This window comes from Pelodiscus sinensis, chromosome 3, assembly GCF_049634645.1.
Source record: "Pelodiscus sinensis isolate JC-2024 chromosome 3, ASM4963464v1, whole genome shotgun sequence".
Classification (NCBI taxonomy): Eukaryota; Metazoa; Chordata; order Testudines; family Trionychidae; genus Pelodiscus; species Pelodiscus sinensis.
Genome location: NC_134713.1, coordinates 17,501,161 through 17,520,060, shown reverse-complemented (window position 1 = coordinate 17,520,060; position 18,900 = coordinate 17,501,161). Strand labels below are relative to the sequence as shown.

At 44.2% G+C, this 18,900-nt stretch overlaps 1 long non-coding RNA gene across 1 annotated transcript in view; it reads left to right on the top strand.

The window, feature by feature from the left end:
• The window catches only part of LOC112547259 (uncharacterized), a 36,817-nt gene extending 18,827 nt beyond the window's left edge, over positions 1–17,990 (top strand). Inside the window, exons 2-3 of the long non-coding RNA XR_003090997.2 lie at positions 40–127; positions 17,455–17,990. This is a non-coding gene — a long non-coding RNA (uncharacterized LOC112547259). The remainder of the gene's footprint in view (positions 1–39; positions 128–17,454) is intronic.
• The last annotated feature ends 910 nt before the right edge of the window (positions 17,991–18,900 follow it).

Below are 18,900 nucleotides of genomic sequence, written 5' to 3'. Positions count from 1 at the left end.
TCTTCCATTTGTTTGTTGCTTGTTGGGTTTAACCTTTAGGCTGCTGCAGTGGGAATCAGTGAGAATCTGGTCGTGTTTTGCTAGAGGTTCCATTGAAGAAACAACTGCAGGACAGCAATAAGACAAGGTAGGTAACACTATTGATTAAAAGTTTTTTGACCAATGTTTTCCATTGATAAATAGATTTTCTAATGCATTTCCCCCATCAAAATAATTTCTTCCTTTTCATCCATTTAAAAGAAAAAGAAATGTTAGAAAACATTATCGAGATGGTTAGCAAATTGTTTCATTTACCCAAACCTCAGCTTCTGAGAAATGACAGATGTGGGTAGCTAATGTGTTAGTGTTTTGGATACAATTTTTGAAAACTCTCAAGAATTTTGCAAAAGTGAAAAACAAACACCTTTTGAATTCTTGGAAATAAAAAACAACTTTGAAATATTAATTAGGAATAGGAAAGGTTGAGTGACTTGGCTCACTCATGGGCCTGGAGGGGAAGGTTTCTTTTTGTTGCTTTGGATCCCCGGACTACACACTGACAAGAGGCTTTGGGCTAACGCATCTTGAACCCAAGTGTCAGGGCTGGATTAACATTTTGTGGGCCCAGTGCCAACCATATTGTGAGTCCTCATACAGTCCTCATGCAGTCGTTCTTGGCCCCTTCCAAGTGTGGGCCTGGTGTGGCAGTGCTATAGCTGGAGAAAGGGGTAAGCAGTGAGGTAGTAAAGTTTGCAGATGATACAAAACTGTTTAGGATAGTCAAGACAGAAGCAGACTGTGAGGGACTCCAAGAAGATCTCACCAAACTGAGTGACTGGGCAACAAAATGGCAAATGAAATTTAATGTGGATAAGTGTAAAGTAATGCACATCGGGAAAAATAACCCCAACTATACGTACAAATCAGGAAAGAGATCTTGGAGTTATCGTGGACAGTTCTCTGAAAACTTCCACGCAGTGTGCAGCGGCGGTCAAAAAGGCAAATAGGATGCTAGGAATTATTAGGAAAGGGATAGAAAATAAGACCCAGAATATCTTACTGCCCCTGTATAAAACTATGGTACGCCCACATCTTGAATACTGTGTACAGATGTGGTCTCCTCACCTCAAAAAAGATATTTTGGCCTTGGAAAGGGTTCAGAAAAGGGCAACTAAAATGATTAGGGGTTTGGAACGGGTCCCATATGAGGAGAGGCTAAAGAGACTGGGACTTTTCAGTTTAGAAAAGAGGAGACTGAGGGGGGATATGATAGAGGTCTATAAAATCATGAGTGGCGTGGAGAGGGCTGATAAAGAAAAGTTATTTATTAGTTCCCATAATAGAAGAACTAGAGGACACCAAATGAAATTAATGGGTAGCAGGTTAAAACTAATAAAAGGAAGTTCTTCTTCGCACAGCGTGTTGTCAACCTGTGGAACTCCTTGCCAGAGGAGGCTGTGAAGGCTAGGACTATAATAGAGTTTAAAGAGAAGCTGGATAAATTCATGGAGGTTAGGTCCATAAATGGCTATTAGCCAGGGGATAAAATGGTGTCCTTGGCCTCTGTTTGTCAGAGGCTGGAGAGGGATGGCAGGAGACAAATCGCTTGATCATTGTCTTCGGTTCACCCTCTCTGGGGCACTTGGTGCTGGCTACTGTCGGTAGACAGGATACTGGGTTAGATGGACCTTTGGTCTGACCCAGTACGGTCGTTCTTATGTTCTTATGTACTGGGTAGTGAGTCTCAGAGGCATTTTTCGTTTTGATCCATAGGTGACATATAGGGGCCTGAACCCAGGTTCACATGCACCCCACGCTCTCCTCCCCAAGGCAGTTGGGCTGGGGCCAGCAGTCAGCTCCATGGACTCTCCTTCTCTCTCTACTTGCTTCCCTCCCTCACCAGCAGCGAGGAAAGGCACAGACTAGGTGGTTCCAGCCCATGCAGTGCTGCTTCGCACCACTCTGGTGAGCTGTGTAAAGATAGCTAGGGAGGGGTGGAGCAAGGGCAGGGTGAAGAGAGGCAGGGCTGGTGTCCCTTCTCCTTTCCCTGCCATTCCTCGCCACTATTTTGATCCCACAACTATGAATGATTGTACGTACTGCTATACACAGAGCTTCCTCAGACTCCAGCTTTTCTCATTGAACGGTACACCCATGTGGGTTTACCAGTGTCCACAGTGAGCAGAAATGTCATAGTTATCGGGGAAACTCACCACAGATTTACCTTCTTCCTTATCTAGACATGTCTCCAGAACCAATTTCACCAGTCACTATATGTGACCCTGGTCTCAGCTCAATAAAAGTTCTACGGTGAGAAGCTACCTAATCAGTTCTGACACATCCCTTCCCCAGCACCCACTAACGTAGAACATTATTCAGTTTGTGTGACTGGATCCATATTGTAAGATTGTCCCACCTAATGAGGAAAAGTTGAAGTGCCTCAACTTTTGTTGTTCTTTTCTCCTGCTCTTTGTTTCTGTGAGGGAAATCACTAATGCAATATTCCTGTCTTCTTTTTAAAAGAAAACTAAAAAAGCAAAACAAAACATAACATAACCCACCTGGTAATGCTGCTTGAAAATAGCAATTCAGTGCCAGTTAGCACTGGGAAGATGCCAGGATTTGTTTCTTGATTTTTATCCTACTTTTTCTACAAAAAATTACAGTGGATCACTATTTGATTTTGGAGCAATGATGTAACAGCAGCGCAAATTAAACTTAAGCACTCCTGTTCAGATCTGGAAGGCAGGTGCTAGATTCCCTTTCTGAATATTAGGTAAATCTGGAAAGGAAAAGCCCATTTCTGCTTCCATAGCTGTGGAAACAGTCAAATTCTCCTGTGTGCCTGGTATTGTAGTGAAAACTGCCCAGACTCTCTAGCAGAGCCTTCCCTTCTTTACTTATATTAATCTGTCCTGGTGGGGTCCACATACTTCCCTTGCTAGGCTTCAGGCAGAGGTGCATTGTCCACATAATCCCTTCTTTGGGGGCTGCAAAAACCAAGGCCAGTAGTACCCCAGTCCAGTCTAGGGAAGGCTTTTGAGGGTGAGGACTGGGCCAAAGCCACCTACTCCTCTGTGTACACATGTTCTACACTCACAGCACCAGCCCCTTCTCGCAGCCAGCTCTCCATTCACAGCATGGCTCAGAGTTTCCACCCTTCTCTCTCCCTCTCTCTCTCTTTCCTATTGCTAGCAGCCAAGGGAATGATGGGAAATGTAGTCCCTTCCCTGCTCTAGGGCCAGCTCTGTATGCAGGGAGCTAAACAAGGAACTACAGCTCCCAGGATACTTGGGCCCTTCTGAGCATGGACTGGGGGGCCAGGGAACAGTGGGCCCAATGGTAAATGCAACACTGCTAATTGTGAGCTCATTTGCTCAGGTGCATCAGCGTTATGACATCAGCGAGAGCTGGACCTGGTTAAGTGATAGAATTATGTCCTGTAGGCCTGCTTCTTCTCCCATTTATAGGGTTTCCAAATTGTTTCACCAAAAATACCGCCCACCCCCCAAAAAAAGTGCTGGGAAACTTTTGTTGAGCGAGCAAAACAAACAAACAACAAAACCAAACACGCTGAGAAAATGTTGAGAGAAAAAAAAAGTGCCGGGCCGCCGAAATGCAGTCACAGCCCCTTTAATTGCTGGGCTCCTCCCCTGCCGCTCCCTCCGCTCCCGCCATGTGTCCGTTGGACGTAGAGCCGGGGAAAGCAGAAAATACTTGACATTTTATATATAAATACCGGACAATTTCTTTATCAGACAGAAGGTGCAAATACTGGACTGTCTGGTTCAATACCAGACACCTGGCCCATTTATAGCTTAAGCTTTTAGCTTAAGCTGTACAGCAGTGTTTTTTAAAGTGTGTTCTGCAAGGCAGCTGGAGGTGTACTGCGGAGAAGAGTTTCAAAATGGCTGCCTTAAAAGGGCAATGCCTGCTCTTCTCTTAAAAGGGCTTTTTTTTGTTTTGCTCAACAAAAAAACCCTTGGTGTTCCATAAAAAAAAATTGATTGTTGGGTGTTCCTCAGACTTAAAAAGTTTAAGAAACAGTGCTGTACAGGATCACGTACTAAGCTCCAGAGGTTCTGCTTATCGTCATTGTATTCTCAGACTGGTTTAAATCAGGACTAATTCCAAGAAATCAGTGGAGCTACAGTGCGGAAAAAGGGGCGTGATTGCCTTATTAATGTAATACCAATACATTGTTTTTCAGACATCATTTCCAAACAGTATTCACCACGTAGTGATTCATGTCAAGTAATTTAGCGTGTCCTTGTGAATATACGCCCACATATCATGCATCCATGTCCACATCTGGCACAAACTTGTTGGTCATCTGAAATGAGAAACCAAGAACTGAATAGACCTGGAAACTAAACTACTCTCTCACCCCCTAAAGACTGTGGAACTAATTCACCTCTCATTTGACACCCATTTTCTAGTGGAATGTCACTGAAAGCCCATTGAAGTCAATAGAAGGACTCCCATGGATTTACTTTGGACAAGCCCTTTGGTGCAGAAATTGACTATTGTGGGAAACATTGTTGCATGAACTGGTCACACAGCAAAAAAGTTTGGATAAAACAAGATCTCGACTTGGGGTATGTCTACACTACAAAGTTAATTCGAACTAACAGACGTTAGTTCGAATTAACTTTGATAGGTGCTACACTAGCGCGCCGCTAGCTCGAACTTAATTCGAACTAGCGGAGCGCTTAGTTCGAACTAGGTAAACCTCATTCCACGGGGACTAAGCCTAGTTCGAACTAACTAGTTTGAATTAAGGGCTGTGTAGCCCCTTAATTCGAACTAGTGGGAGGCTAGCCCTCCCCAGCTTTCCCTGGTGGCCACTCTGGCCAACACCAGGGAAACTGTACTGCCCCCCTTCCGGCCCCGGACCCCTTAAAGGGGCACGGGCTGGCTACGGTTCCCGTGCCAGATGCAAGCCTGCCAGCACCCAGCCAGCAGACCCTGCACCTGGCATGGCTCGAGCCAGCCACCCGCTGCCACCCAGCCCTCCGCCTCTTCCCGGGACCAGGCTGGTGGCTCCTGGGAGCCTGCCCAGGACCACAAGAGGTGGGCGCCCGCCTGGTCTAGTGCAGACATCGTGGACCTTGTCCACGACTTCCGCACTAGGCACAGGAAGTGGCCGTCTAGGGCAGGATAGCTGCCAGCCTGGCCACCCAGCAGCAGGTGGTCCACTGAGACCCCCGATCCTGAGCCCTGAGCTTAGAATGGCCGTCCTGGGTCAGACCAAAGGTCCATTTAGCCCAGTAGCCTGTCTGCCAACAGCGGCCAACACTAGGTACCCTGGAGGGGATGGACGGAGGGCAATGACCAAGCCATTTGTCTCATGCCATCCATCTCCAGCCTTCCACAAACAGAGGCCAGGGACTCCATTCCTACCCCCTGGCTAATACCACTCCATGGACCCAACCTCCATGACTTTATCTCACTTCTCTGTAAACTTTGTTCTAGTTCTAGCCTTCACAGCCTCCTGCAGCAAGGAGTTCCACAGGTTGACTATTTGCTTTGTGAAGAAGAACTTTCTGTTATTCGTTTGAAGCCTGCTACCCATTCCTTTCCTTTGGTGTCCTCTAGTCCTTCTATTATGGGAACTAATGAAGAACTTTTCTGTATGCACCCTCTCCACCCCACTCATGCTTTTATAGACCTCTATCATATCCCCCCTCCGTCTCCTCTTTTCTAAGCTGAAAAGTCCCAGTCTCTTTAGCCTCTCTTCATATGGGACCTGTTTCAAACCCCTCATCATTGTAGTTGCCCTCCCTTCTCCCACCCTCTCTCTTCCCCTCTCCCACCTCCTTTTCCCAGTCTCCCCGAGTTTCTATTTTTGAACACACGTGTCCTTTATTTTGTACATCAGGAAGGGGGGCTAGGGGTAAGTGGAAGGAGGTGAGGGAGGAATGGGGTACAAGCCCCCAATGGGGAGGACTGGGGTGGCTCTGCAGGCTCCTCGGGGTGGAAACTCTCCTGCAGCCCCCGGATTGACCCCTCTCCCCAGATGGCAGCCTGTGGCAAGTGCTCAGGCACTCAGGGCACTCAGGGCACTCCAAGCCAGGACTGCTTTGCAAGCAGGGAACCCCCTGAGAACTGTCTGTCCAGGGTGGGAGTTGGGACCCTTTAAGCACAGCCCTCGGCTAGCCTGAGACAGCAGCTCCATGCTCTAAGTCCTCATCTGATGCCCTGCTGGCACTGCTTCCGGCCATCCTTAACCCCAGTTCAGGGTCCACTCTGTGTGGACATGCTAGTTCGAATTAGCAAAACGCTAATTCGAACTAGTTTTTAAGTCTGGATGCGCTAATTCGAATTAGCTTAGTTCGAATTAACTAATTAGAACTAAGTTAGTTCGAATTAGCGCTGTAGTGTAGACATACCCTTTGACAATGTCTGATAGCTTTTTTCTTCCCCATTGTTTTCCACTTTACCCACTATGAATGACAACTGAGATTAGTAGTGAAAGTTTAGAAATATTGTGAAAGACTGCTCTTGAAGCGTGTGTTTTTTAATCCTGTCTTCCAAGACTGGAATTTAAAATTGGATATCTCTCATTAGAACACAGGAAAAATGAGGCTTGCAATTAAAACCCATGGCTGGTGTTTGAATTTGGAAATTGCATTTGGAATTAAACTTGGTGACAAATGTTGAAATTTTGAATCTTTGTAAAATCACACTAAAATATTTCTGAAAAATTCCAGTTTTTTAATTAAACTAATCCATATGAAAACTTCACAATATTTCTACCGATTCTACTGTAGAAGCTGAAGTTTATATGGGCCAGAGGGTAAGCGAAAGTTTGGGATACATCTAAAAACTTACAGCTGGCCCATGCCAGATTTTTGGAACCCTCCTGCCTCCCATGATTTTAGCTCCCAGGCTCCAGCCCAAGCTCAAACATCTGCACCATAATTAAACAGCCTCTTAGCCCAAACCCCACAAACCAGTCCCTGGCATGAGCCAGTTGCAGGCTTTTAATTGCAGTGGAGACATACCTTTGGAGATATGTGCATTATAAGTCTTTCATCAGAGTGAGTTTGGGATGGCCACATTACTAGTGTGGCAAAGCCATAGGTAAAATATGCAGAATGCTGCTCATCCCACAATGACAATAAACCATTTTACATAATCAGACCTGCATGTATTCCATTTATGCTATGCATTTTAACAAAAATATAGTTTGTAAAGTTTTAATGTTTGCCTGGTATTACTTTAATATCCTTCTGCACAAGCCCCAGGAGGGTGAAAGATTGTAAATAAGAAACAGTACTCACCAAAATGGAAACCCATTAAAAAAATCAAAGATTTTTAATTTTTGAAGTGGTCAGAGAGTACCCTTCTGTTTTTTGCTTTTTCAAAAGAATTGTTGCCAATGTCCCCTCTAAAAATATTATCAAAATGGATATACTCACTTGTCAGTAATGTTTTCCATTAAAATATATTAAACATCCAGTATCCAAATTAAAATATATATTGAAGACAATGTTTTTAAACAAGGCTTTTTCTAGTAAAAAAATTTTGTTTGAAAAATGTTGATCATTTTTAATAATGGATTTTTTAAAAGTTCAACTTATGTAAGATAGCTTTTAGTCAGTAGAGTTTTCATGTTCATACCTGATATCCTAGATCTATGGCTAAGATCAGGTACTTTAGATCTTTGAAAAGCTGAGAAATCAAATTCAGACTATACTTCATGGCCATCTTTAATGTTCATGTAGACATATTTTCAATTAATGAGTGCTACAAAGGTGTAAGACTTTATTATTAATGTGGTGTTTGGCTTGCATTGTACTGGCCAAGATACATTTCAGGAATTATCATGCCCTTTCCTAGCTTTATTGGAATATATGTTCTCGGTATGCAATGACCTGTGTAATGGGGAACGGTGATTTTTTTTTTACATAAACATTGACATTTTTTTTTATCTCTAAGAATAGTTGTGTTCTAATTTCCTTGAAAAAAAAACTCACTAGGAAAAATCCTAGTTATTTTTGTAAAGTCATTGTCAAAACTCCCATTGACTTTGGGGTTTGGGAAGTGAGAGTGAAGGAGAATAGTATCAGGATTTAGCCTGTTCATTTCATTAGTAATGGTGTGAACCCCAAACAGCATTATGCTTCCTTTAAAGAAAGAGTCACTTTCACTTACTGTTTATATACTAACATAATTTCTCACACATTTATTGTGTTACTCTGCTTAATTTGGTGGCATGCTGTGTCCCTGTGGGATGCCACTCAAACACTATGTCAGTGATCTCAAAATTGAACTCCAGTGCTTTATTTTACAAATGGCTCCTAGCAGATGTGTGGCACACTTTATTAACTTAAGTACCCATTAGTTGAAAATTTCATTAGTTTGGGGGAAAGGGATCAGTTTCATCAATAGACCTGGTATGGGTGGATTCTTTGTGTCAACCTGACCCATATCAAAATGGATTATTGTTGTAAGTGAGACAAGTGACCTAATGTTCTGCCTATTATGCACACATGATCTATAACCTTTTAAAATACTAGTGTGGGAAAAGAGCACACTTCAGTGCATCCCCAAACCATGGATTCTTAACAGGTGGCAGTCCTTCTCTTAGCAACATTTGTTATGGGTTGTCTGTGTGAGTGTATGAATTATCAGGGGGTACAGTTTCCAACCAGGTAACCAGGGGAAAATCAGTACAGAGAATGAAACCAGAATAATGAACAGCATAACACACATTTTAATGAGTGTAGCGTTTGCTGGCGGAACTTTGTCTATAGTGCCATCATCTGACTGAGGGGCAGTGTTTCAGCTGAGGCTTTTTAAACTCTGCCAGGATTCTTCCCACTACACAAGTCATAGATCCTAAATTGGATATCATTATAGCATAAGGTACCTTTTATTCCCCGTTCCAATGTTCTGGTACCAGGTGTTTCTTGAATGATGGCAGCAGTAGTATTTTCAGTTATGTTCATTTGACAGTGCCTTGCAAATTGTTCTAAGGCCTATGCAAAGTTATTTTGTTGGGCTACCCACTAAAAGCCCCAAGATGTAACATACAATCTGGTTATTTTATACATGCTCACACACCTGTCTCAAACTCCTTTTTGTTTGGAGGGGGAACAGGAAATCTATCTAGAACTGGTGAATGCACATGAAAGGAGTTAGTGGAACTATAGACGGATTCCTAGTAAATAGGAACATAGGAGGAACATACAAAATTCCTCTCCCATGTGTCAAGAGTTCTGCCTCAGTTGCCTGACCAAACTGTAAATTGGAAATCTGCAGAAAACCTGAGGAAGGGGTTTAAACATGTTGTTCCAAGAAGGAGGACTGCTAAGCAGGGAAGGGATTCACCTTTTCAGGAAGGGGAAGAGAGTATTGGATTCAGACTGACTAACCTAGTGAGGATGGTTTTAAACTAAGTTTGATGGGGGTAGGTGACCAAAGCCCACATGTAAGTGAAAAACATGGAGACCTGGGAGATGGCTCAGAAATGGGAAGAGCATGGGCAGAGATAAAGGAGGAACAAGGTAGAACTGGGGGTCAAAATCAAATCCGTATCTTAGATGCCTATATACAAATGCAAGAAGGATGGGGAATAAGCAGGAAGAACTTGAAGTGCTAATAAATAAACACAACTATGACATAGTTGGTATCACAGAGACTTGGTGGGATAACGCTCATGATTAGAATATTGGTATGGAAGGGTACAGCTTGCTCAGGAAGGATAGGCAAAAAAGAGAGGAGGTGTTGACTTATATATATTAAAAATGAATACACTTGGACTTATATATATAAAAATGAGATACAGATGGACATAGGAGACAGACTTGTTGAGAGTCCATGGGTGAGGTTAAAAGGGGTAAAAAATAAGGGTGATGTCATGCTAGGAGTCTACTACAGACCACCTACTCAGGCAGAAGAGGTGGATGAAACTTTTAAACAACTACAAAATCATCCAAAGCACAGGATTTGGTGATGATGGGGTACTGCAACTACCCAGACATCTGTTGGGAAACTAACATACCAGTGCACAGATAGATTATCCAATAAGTTCTTGGACTGCATTGGAGACAATTTTTTATTTCAGAAGGTTGAGAAAGCTATGGAGGGGAAGTTGTTCTAGATTTGATGTTAACAAACGGGGAGGAACTGGTTGAAAATTTGAAAGTGGAAGGCAGCTTAAGTGAAAGTAATCATGAAATCATAGAGGGAATGGTAGAATGGAGAACAGCAAAATAGAGAGAATGGATTTCAGGAAGACAGATTTTAGTAAACTCAGAGAGCTGATAGGTAAGATCCCATGGGAAGCAAGACTAAGGAAAAACAACTGAAGAGAGTTGGCAGTTTTTTAAAGGGACATAATTAAGGGCCCAAAAGCAAACTATTCCACTATGGAGCAAAAGATAGAAAGTATGGTAGGAGACCACCGTGAATCAACCAAGATATCTTATATCTAAAAATCAAAAAGGAGTTGTATAAAAAATGGAAACTAGGTCAAATTACAAAGGATGAATATAAGCAAATAACATAGGATGCAGAGGCAAGCTTAGAATGGCAAAGGCACAAAATGAGGTAAATCTAGCTAGGGGCATAAAGGATAACAAGAAGATGTTCTACAAGTGTGTTAGGAGGAAGAGAAAGACCAAGGATAGGGTAGGCTCAGTGAAAAGGGAGAAACAATAACCGGAAATTTGAAAATGGCAGATGCTTAATGACTTGTTTTGGTTTTCGTCAAGAAGATAGATGGTGACAGGATGCCTGATGTAGAGAATGCTCGTGGAAATGGGGTAGGTTTAGAAGTTAAAATAAAAGAACAAGTTAAAAATTATTTAGAAAAGTTAGATGTCTGCAAGTCACCAGGGCCTGATGAAATGCATCCTAGAATACTCAAGGAGCCGATAGAGGAGGTGTCTGAGACTTTGGCTATCATCTTTGAAAAATCATGGAAGTTGGGAAAAAGGTAAATATAGTTCTCAAAAGGGAAATAACAACAATTCAGGAAACTACAGACCAGTCAGTTTAACTTTTGTGCCAGGGAAGATAATAGAGCGAGTAATTAAGGAATCCATCTGCAAACATCTGGATGATAATAAAGTAACAGCCAGCATGGATTTGTAAAGAACAAATCATGTCAAACCAATCTGATAGCTTTCTTTAATAGGTTATCAAGCCTTGTGGATAGGAGAGAAGCGGTCAACATGGTATACGTAAACTTTAGTAAGGCATTTGATACAATCTCGCATGACTTTATCAATAAACTAGGGAAATGCAGCCTAGATGGGGCTTCTATAAGGTGAGTGTATAACTGTCTGAACAGTCATTCTCAGGAAGTAGTTATTAATGGTTCATAATCATGCTGGAAGGGCATAAGTGGGATTCCACAGGGGTTTTGGGACTGGTTCTGTTCAATATCTTCATCAATGATTTAGATTATGGCATAGAGAGTATGATTATTAAGTTTGCAGATGATACCAAGCTGGGAGGGCTTGCAACTGCTTTGGAGGATAGGGTCAAAATTCAAAATGATCTGGACAAACTAGAGAAATGGTCTTAGGTAAACAAGATGAAGTTTAATAGGAACAAATGGAAAGTATTCCTCTTAGGAAGAACAATCAGTTTCACACATACAGAATGGGAAGCGATTGTCTAGGAAGGAGTACTGCAGAAAGGGATTTAGGGATCACAGTGGAACACAAGCTAAATATGAGTCAACAATGTGACACTGTTGCAAAAAAAGCAAACATGATTCTAGGATTCATTTACAGGAGTATTGTGAGCAAGACTCTACTCTGCACTGATTAGGCCTCACTTGGAGTATTGTGTCCAGTTTTGGGCACCATATTTCAAGGAAGATGTGGAGAAATTGGAGAGAGTCCAGAGAAGAGCAACAAAAATGACTAAAGGTCTAGAAAAAAATGACCTATGAGGGAAGACTAAAAGAACTGAGTTTGTCTAATTTAGAAAAGAGAAGACTGAGAGGAGACATGATAGCAGTTTTCAAGTATCTAAAATGGTATTAACAAGGAGGAGGGAGAAAAATGGTTCTCCTTGGCCTCTGAGGATAAGACAAGAAGCAATGGGCTTAAACTGCAGCAAGGGAGGTTTAGGTTGGACATTAGGAAAAACCTTCTAACTGTCAGGGTGGTTAAACAGTGGGATAAATTGCCGTCACTGGATATATTTAAGAGCAGGTTAGTCAGACACCTATCAGGGATGATCTGGACATTGGTTGGTCCTGCCGTAAGAACAGGGGACTGGATTCGATGACCTCTTGAGACACCTTCCAGTTCTATAATTCTAAATTTCATCAAAATTATAATATGCTTAATTGAATTTAAATTGAGTGGTGCTAATGTAAGGGCATGTTGACATGTTCAGAATAGTGGTTAATTTTATGAATAAGGATTTAATTTAATCGACATGAATAATGGTTTAAAAATGGGATGATGCAATAGAAGGGAGATTCTATCTGTAGAGCTCATAGGGGTCCATTGCATGTGATGTAGTAACTTTACGCTTTGCGATGTAATGGTAAATTCCACTTCCTGTGGGGAATGCTTCAGCAAATCCCTAGTGATGCATTGTGGTCTATAAAGCCAATGGGGAATCCATACAGAAAGAAGCTTGGGTTCATCTAAAGGTTGTTTGGAAAACTCCTTCGGGAAGCATTGAGCCCATGAACGTGAATGAGGCTTTAGTCACATGAAAAAAATCCATATGACTAGGTGATGATATCATAGCTCAGCTTCAAGCTGCTTGGCTGTTAGGAGGTGGCCAATCATGTATAAGAGTTATGGATGGCAAGCTAAACTCTATAGGGACAGAGACCAGCAAGAGGTTGAACACCGATGAGAAGATCCCTGCGCAAGAGAAGCCACATGAGAAGCTGCTTGGAAACTCTGCAAGAGCTGCCTGAAGACTTGATATTGTAATAACAGCAGCAGCTCACCCCAAGTCTCCAGGGTTGCCTTGGCAATGATCACTCCTGGTGCCCTGCTGGCAGAAGGTCCCTACAGCAACGTAGTAGGAACCAGCAGACTTCCATACTGGACACCAGAGCAATGCCTTTACCCCAGAAACTGAAGATAGCCACCCAGCACAGCACTGCAGGGAGCTGCCCAAAGCATAGAAACACACTCCCCCAGCATTCCACCCCAAATTGCTGACAAAGCAGGAGGATCATTCTGGAGACTATTTAGAGGGATTTTAGAAAATCCTCTGTAAGTTGAAACCTTTTTTCTATTTAAACCCTGAAGCATATGGGTTTCAGGTATAAATAAAGTTGGATGTCTGTGGTTTAAGTGCGATCTTTCTACCCAGTTAGTATATGGTAGGCCAGTATGTACTAAATGTTTAGCTTTAAGTAACTGAATAGTAATGGAGATATTGTTATATGTTTAATTGCTATAGCAATATATGTAATAGATACTATGTTATGTGGTTAATTCCTACACTGTTATAAGTCATAGAGTAATAAGTGAATGATTATATCATTAAATTGTTATATGGCCATATAGTTAAGTGGAATTAATTCCATGCTGAGTATTCATTGCACAGCTTTTCTTTAAACTGTAACTGCAATACTCTTTTATTTTATTTTTATTTTATTCTACCTCTCCCCTTTGGTTGTAATCTCACTTCTAAATAAATATTATGTTTGTTTTCAAAGAATTTAGTGCTTGCTGCCCAGTCTTGATCTGAGGGCTGTATCTGTGTCCTCCAACGGGAAAGCTAATGACCCTTAAATTAGTCACTTTTGCCTGGAAAATCCATAGGGCAGATCACAACCTTTAATGACAGAATAGGCAAAATTAAAAACAAAGGGTTTTTTAATTAAAAAGGTAGTTCAAATCTTCTGGTAACATATTTGGTGTCTTTTGGAGTCTTAATTTAAAAAGTAATTATTTTAGATAGCGTCATTGACTGAATATAATTGATTCAAATGCTCCTGGTAATACCCAAGCTATTGCAAAGGCCCTCAAGTTATTACACCAAGGGTCCCAGTCAACGTTACTCCATACAATGTGGGTCAGGAAAATAAGCAGTAAACACACTAATATTAACTTGTTCCTGGGCAGGAGAAGTTTTCATGGCCCAGCATTTCACTGCAGTTTCTGTCTCTTTAGTATTTTGTGAACTGGTTCTGATTTCTTCAGTGGCTGAGCTCTGCTGCATTCACAGGGTTAGATGCTGCTTTTGGCTATGTGCTGCATCCTCTGGTGACAGTGATTTGATACTACAGCCATAAGCACAAATCTAGGACAGATAGATAACTAGATAGATTAGTTGCTGCAGGGGCTAGCTTGTTCACAATTCAGGGAAAGGAAATGGAGAGCAGCAGGTTCCTTTGACTGGAAACCTGTCTCTAAATCAGAGCTGGCTGAACCAGTCATAACTCCTACTGGATCCAGTACAACACACCTTGAAGGTTTTGGTTCAGCTGCCAATGGGAACCACGTGGTTCCTGATGAAGCTGGGCTTCCGTGAGCTAGTGAAGAACCTCCTCATCAAGGGGTTGACTCACCCCCTAGTACTTCCTTGTGACTTGTAGCATTTCTCTTCCCATCAGGTACATCCTGCTGAGTGTTACTATTGATCCAGCAGAAGTCTGCTGCTCTGTGCTACTTAGTCCTTCCCTAGCTTGTGATTAACTGAGCCGGGGCTTTCCCTCTTCACCTTCGCCCACCAATCTTGACATTTCTCACAAATGCAACATAGCCTAGATCAGCGGTTCTCAAACTTTTTGGGCTCCGGAGCCCTTTACATGTGTAAAAACTTATGCAGAGCCCCAGCGGTCCACTGAGTGTATGTGTTGTACCTATCAATGTTTCCAGTTTGTCAACCTCGCGGAGCCCCTGGAGATGTCTCGCGAAGCCCTGGGGCTCCGTGGAGCACAGTTTGAGAAACACTGGTCTAGATACCTGAGCGTCCGTTAGTTCATTCACTCTACACACTTCCTGTTTTTGCAGGGGGGAGGGAGAGAGGGAGTCTGGAATTTCCTCTGTGTCCCAAACTGGAGTCTGGTCAGTGCTTCACTCACTTAAGTCCTTGACATTAGCTACCAGGTTAGTTTGAATGGAATGAAAAATATCACAGCAATGGACAAACAGGTGAAAGTAATCATGGTTTTGTAAAAAAAAAAAAAAGAAAAAAAAAGCTTTCTTAATTTTTTTCCGTGTCCTCAGTCTGAAGATATGTGCTCCCCCACTTTAAGAGGTTCAAATTGTATTCAGATTCAATATGAAAGGTGCACTTTTGGGAAATGAACATACATTTTGCTTGAAATTATGGAAATTAAAGATAATTTCTTTACTGTATTAAATCGTTGGAGTTACAAAAAACAAAACTCAGGGATGAGCAAAATCTGGATTTCCTTACAGCTCTAGTCAGTGAGCTTTCCTCCGCTTCATCACAGCCACTGTTCCTATTCTTTTATTAGTCTAGCTCATTCTTCTGCACAGAGGACTGAGACTATGGAGAGTTGCAGGGTTCGAGTCTGAGCTGATGGAGACTGAGCATTTCATTTTGGACTCTGAGGCTGTGTCTAGACTACATGCCTCTGTCGGCAGAGGCATGTAGATTAGACACATAGGCAAAGGCAAATAAAGCCGCGATTTAAATGATCGCAGCTTCATTTACATTTACATGGCTGCCGCGCTGAGCCGACAAACAGCTGATCAGCTGTTTGTCGGCTCGTGCGCTAGTCTGGACGTTCCCCCTGTCGACATCAAAGCCCTTTGTCGGCAGCCCCGTTATTCCTCGTGGAATGAGGTTTACCAGGGCTGCTGACAAAGGGCTTTGATGTCGACAGGGGGAACGTCCAGACTAGCGTGCGAGCCGACAAACAGCTGATCAGCTGTTTGTCGGCTCACCGCGGCAGCCATGTAAATGTAAATGAAGCCGCGATCATTTAAATCGCGGCTTCATTTGCCTTTGCCAAAAAACCAAATCTACATGCCTCTGCCGACAGAGGCATGTAGTTTAGACGTACCCTGAAAAGTCAGCTTAGCATAAGTTTATTTTGTGGTAATAGCTAATACTGACAGTGGAGCACCAGACAAGCTTTGACATCACTCTTACTCTGCTGTCTTGCTCCTGATATCAAAACATCATACTCATATTGAATCTTAGTAATTATTCATGCCAACAAGTTGATGTCCTCACTTCCAAGTCATTGGCTACAGCACAGCACTCTGATTAGTACTTCAGTGCTGATTAACCCCTTCATTGCAACAGCTTCAATATTTTTTGTTGGCAGGTGTTACTTCCCAGTCTGCTCTACCAGGGGTGCTGGATAACATACTTTCTTTCCTCCATCCAAAGTCTAACACAGTCTTTGCAATACTGTCACCTCCAGAAGACTGAAAGTTCCAAGGGCCCTGGTAACATGAACCATTATACAACCGTCTCAGAGGGTATGTCTACACTACAGAGTTTTGTCAGAAAAACGGCCATTTTTCCAACAAAACTTGCAGAACATCCACACTGCAGTCGCGTTCTTTCGCAAGTAAATCAAAAGAACAGAGGGCTTTTTCTGACAGCGGTAATCCTCTTTCTATGAAGAAGACGACTTTTTGCAAAAGAGCTCTTTTGCAAAAAGGCATGTGTGGACGTGGAAGAGGGAGTTGTTTCGAAGGAAGAGGCCTCCAGGAAAAAGCACAGGTGCCCCGGTGGCCACTCCATACAAAGTAATTACAACTCTATAGTTCCTGTCTCCTGGCCCCTCTTAAAGCTGCAGGCACCCTGGACAAGCCTTGTGGCAGGAAGCCAGCCAGAGAGCAGCACCCTGACCACGCAGCTCTCCCTGCCACAGGCATTGCAAGCCATGTCCACACCTGATGCCCCCTGCAACCTCTCTGGCCCTCGCTGGGAGCAGCCCCAAGGGTCCCAGGACCCACCCAGGGGGAGCAAAAGGTGTGCACCCTCTTGGTCAGGCCCAGAGATCCAGTCCCTCCTCAAACTGTGGGGCGAGAAGGCCTTGCAGAATCCCAGGCAAAGCACTGCAATGTGGATATTTATGGCTGGATGGCCGAGTCCCTAGTGTAGCACAGACACCCACTCTGGACCTTGAAACAGGTCTGGAGTAAAGTGAAAGAGCTCTGCCAAGGATATGTCCATGCCACCGAGCACAGCTCCCACTCGGAGGCAGAACCCCACACCTACAGGGAGCTGCACCAAATCTTGGCGGGTGGGTAAATGTTTTCCCCATGCTGCCCATGAGGGGATCCCATTGTGGCTGGACATTTTTCTTGGCTGCTTGTCCATGGGCCAAGGGTGAGGAGTGGGAAGTGAGTAGCACGGTTCTCTGGGCACGTCAGGGCCCCTGTGAGATGGACTGCTGTGCAGTCCCGACATGGACTGGCACTCTGGACATCCCCCTCCTCTGGGCCGCAGACTGTTGGTCGCTGCTCACAGTGGAGGGCACGGCCTCAGTGACAGTGTCTGCAGGGATGACTGACCGCCTCTCCCTCTGTGTGTTCTCCACAGCTGGACCAGCTAGGACTAAAAGCCAAGCCACACCTCTGCAGCCACCTGCCAGAGCCCAGAGGACCTGAAGGTGTGCCAGAGTGCATGAAGACCTGATGCGCCAGCACCTCAGCGTCCTGCACGACATCCACAAGACCCTGGCGCACAAGGTCCATGCTGACTTGGAGTGGCAGAACCAATTGATGCAGCGGTATGATACCATGTGTGCCGTCATGATGCCACCACTGATGCCGCTGCTCCTGGCTTCCAGCCTCCTGCCCTCCCTGCTATGCCCATTCCCCATTCACCTGCCCCCCTGCCATGCTTCTGCTCCCTTCCCAAGTGATGCCTATATCTCCTCCCCCTGTGCCCCAACCAACCCTGACCCTGTTCCATCTCCGCCTCCTCTACAACCCCCTGTGCTCCCCACACCCACCCAACCCCCATGAGGTCCCCACATTTGAAGTGGCACGTTGAGCTACCCCGCTCCCAGTTCTGAGCTCCCCTCACAGTTCTGAGCCCCTGTCCCAGTTCTGAGCTCCCCTCCCATTGCTCACCCTTTCTAAATCTTTAATCAATACAGACTTCATTTTGTTTTAAACCAAACGGATGTGTTTCTTGAGAGGATAGGGAAAGGGGAAAGGGAGGGATTGTGGTGCGGAAGGGATGGGGTCGCAAGGCAGAGGCCCCTAGGGAGAAGGCCCTGGGGAGAGTTACTGGGTTCTCCTCTCCCTCAGGGCCTCCAGGATGCGCACCCCAGCCTGATGGGCCTGGCAGATGGCAGCTGTCTGCGGCTGCTGGAAGGCTTGCTCCTCATGGCTGGTGTCTTCCCCCGACCTCAAGAGGAAAGCCTCCCTCTTCCTCTCAAAAACGTTGTGGAGGACACAACATGCCGCCATCAACTTGGGGATGTTGTGCTGTCCCATGTCGAGGCAGGTGAGGAGGAACTGTAAATGTGCCTTGAGGTGGCCAAAGGCACACTCCACCTGGATCTTGGCCCCGTGCAGGTTGGCATTGAATTGGTCTCTTCTGGGATCCAGGTGGCCGGTATAAGTCTTCATCAGCCACAGCATGAGGGAGTAGGCCACGTCCCCCACGATGCACAATGGCATCTGCATGTCTGCAACTTCTAAGTCACAGTGGGGGAAGAATGTGCCCACCTCCAGCTTCCTGTACAGGCTAGAGTTCCATCATGTGCCCTGCCCAACCACCCGACAAAAATGTCTGTGAAGTGTCCCCAGTGGTTGATCAGGCCCTGGAGCACCACAGAGAAGTAGCTCTTTCTGTTAATATAGTGGGCTGCTTGATGGTCCAGTGCATGGATCGGGATGTGGGTTCCATCAATCATTCCCCAACAATTTGGGAACCCCAAGGCAGCAAATCCAGCTACAGTCGCATCCAAGTCTCCCAGACAGATGACCCTCCGCAGCAGGATGGAGTTGATGGCCCTCACAATCTGCAGAAGGA